The sequence below is a fragment of the Diaphorina citri genome, unplaced genomic scaffold (genome assembly GCF_000475195.1).
Source record: "Diaphorina citri unplaced genomic scaffold, Diaci psyllid genome assembly version 1.1 scaffold326, whole genome shotgun sequence".
Lineage (NCBI taxonomy): Eukaryota > Metazoa > Arthropoda > Insecta > Hemiptera > Psyllidae > Diaphorina > Diaphorina citri.
The window spans coordinates 119,367-122,172 of record NW_007377761.1 but is presented as its reverse complement, the minus strand read 5'-3'; the positions used below and the strand labels follow the sequence as shown (position 1 = coordinate 122,172).

The window sequence follows — 2,806 nt, the reverse complement described above, 5'->3', positions numbered from 1 at the left end:
TTCGTTTTAGTCTCAATATTTTTTTTAATTTTTATAGTTTTTTCTGAGATAATAAAAAAAAAATCATGAGAATCACCAATTATTATATCATTACCGACCGTGACCGTATCTAGTTGCTACCTATTTACTAAGATAGAGATAATTTTCCACGAGAAAAAATGGCACATTTCAATTGTTTGTTTTATGTTGTACATATTATGTTTATTATTCATGTCTAGAACTTTGACACACGTAGCGGAAGATCCCAATTCGACGTCAAATCTCGTATATTCCTGACCTTGGAATCTTTAGAACTTTAGATGGACGTTCGTACTCTGTACTTATCTGTTATCAAAACTGCAATTATTATATTATTACCGACAGTGACCGTATCTAGTTGCTTGTACCTGTGAGAAGAAAGTGTTGGTGAGAATTACATACCTACGGACATTGAAGAAAAAGCTAAATAGGTATAAAACTAACATGAAATAATAGAAAGTAAAAAAAAGACTAAGAACGTTGGACAAATATAAAATCTTTGACCAATTAGAAGAAATGCGAAAACGAGGAGTACCTATTTGATAAAAATTATGAATGATACGAATTTGTTGTTTAGAAGACTACTACTTATTGATCAAAACAAACCCTCATCAGTTATATCATCCTTCAATTGTTTCTAGAAGACCTTCTATGAAACTGATAGCTAATGCAGTATTTGTTGTTCAAAGAAGGTTCTTTAGAAATAGTCACCATGGAATAAACTAAATAAAACACCGCGGTATCTTATTAGAATACAATTGATAAGACACTAGACATAGATTCAATTGTTTCTAGAAGACCTTCTATGAAACTGATAGCTAATGCAGTATTTGTTGTTCAAAGAAGGTTCTTTAGAAATAGTCACCATAGAATAAACTAAATAAAACACCGCGGTATCTTATTAGAATACAATTGATAAGACACTAGATATAGATGGGTGCTGGGTGCTGTGCAATTTTTTCCTTTAACTTTCTCTCAATTTCAACTTGGCTAAGTTTTTCCTACTCAAATGAATAAATAATTGAACTTGAAACCCGAAGGAAAAACATAGGTAAGTTGAAATTGAGAGAAAGTTGAAGGAATTGAGATTCTGCATTGTCAGCAGGCACGAAAAACTGGGAATGTAGACTTGGCCTTAATTTTCTTATTTCACCACTTTTATAGGCGGACGTTTTTGGATAGGTCAAATTTTCCAGAAGTACTAAATCTACTATGGAGCATTTCAAACGTAAAAAGTATTTAAGGGGAACAAAATAACATTGTTTCGAGTGGAATTATTTTCAAATAACTTGTTAGTTTTATGAACAAATACATTAAAGACATTCTTTTCCTCGCCATCAGTCAATTTTATATTCCAATCAAACCTATTCCAATATATCGCATCCAGTTGATTTTAATGTTGTTCTATACAAATTATCGACAGTCGTAATTTTCATTACAGTTCGAAATTTGTTTTCCCGTTTGGTTAGTCAAAATCATGGGAGTATGGCAGAGAAAGCTTTCAGAAAGGCTTTGAACTTATCGGGTGGAAAGGATGAAGTTTTCAGCATCGAACCCATGCTGAAATATATCACACCATGGTGCGATTCGTTGAGAAATCTTTCCATTTCCTGAAATTTGTAAAACAGAATATAATTCATTACCAATAAGTTTGCAATAATTCATTGCAAATAAGTTCGAGAAAAATTCATTACTGAACGACCATTTACTGATTACCGTTCTGTTATGCTTTGTTTATAACATTTCTCCCTATATGTAGGTACTTAACCAATTTACATGAATTATTTCTAATTTGTGTAAACATACAACTGATAACAACACAAATACCTATGCGTAATCAAAATGTCCACCTGTGTCTTTATCGCAAGTTTTATTCCAATTCGCACATTCATCGGATAGGTACTACTAATGACTGGATATTGGTAGGCAGTATTCTTATTATCTCTACATCATTGTATCATCTGTCAATCCAAGTGATTACTAAATTACTCGTAGTATTAAACTGCCTAGGTCAACTAATTGAAAGAAATACGAAACAATTTACGAGACATGTGTGAGTATTTGAAATTTTCGAATCTCGGAGGCTCGCATGAGGTAGCTGCCTGCATTCAGAGATGCAACGAGATCGTATCTTTAATTTACTGATATGCATTTTATGGTATATATGCCACGTGTCACATATAATGCCTCGTGACAAGCAGATGCTTATGTTTTACGCAGAAATAGTACCTACCAACAAATTATCGACAGTCGTAATTTTCATTACAGTTCGAAATTTGTTTTCCCGTTTGGTTAGTCAAAATCATGGGAGTATGGCATTTTTTTTGCAAAGAAATAGGTCCTATGTATTTCAGTAGGGATCCTGAATTTCTCACATTGAATGTGAACATCTTTGCTGAAAAATTTTCGCGGCTCTGACAAGTCCTTTTTTTCTGACTAGCATATTTTTAGAAGATAATTGTTTGTAGTCTGCAGCATCTTTCTGTTTTCTTGAAAGGCATCAATAAGTGTGGAAGTATTGTGCTATCAATAGAAATTGATCCTCGTTTGTTTTAGGTAGTTGTTACAATTGATGCATATTTTATTACTAATAATATAAATATTTTATTTCCACTTTATTCGTAAAAATTTACGAGTTTGTCTGTTCCTCTTTTTTCTTCTTTCCGCCCAAAACTCTGTGGAGGAAATTAGTTTATATATGGTAACAAAAGTTCAATTGTATAGATTTGTGAATGCTTTCTCCCATGCTATTCCTACCAACATGGCTTTATGTAAGACGACATTGGTG

General features: G+C 32.6%; 1 long non-coding RNA gene across 2 annotated transcripts; it reads right to left on the bottom strand.

The window, feature by feature from the left end:
• Positions 1 to 1,513: 1,513 nt before the first annotated feature.
• LOC113466748 lies at positions 1,514 to 2,086 on the bottom strand. 2 transcript variants are annotated; one of them, XR_003391055.1, is made up of 2 exons: positions 1,869 to 2,086; positions 1,514 to 1,628 (listed from the first exon to the last, which is right to left on the bottom strand). It is a non-coding gene; the product is annotated as an uncharacterized LOC113466748 (long non-coding RNA). The 2 variants fall into 2 exon arrangements; XR_003391054.1 differs by having other exon boundaries at positions 1,846 to 1,892.
• Positions 2,087 to 2,806: the final 720 nt, after the last annotated feature.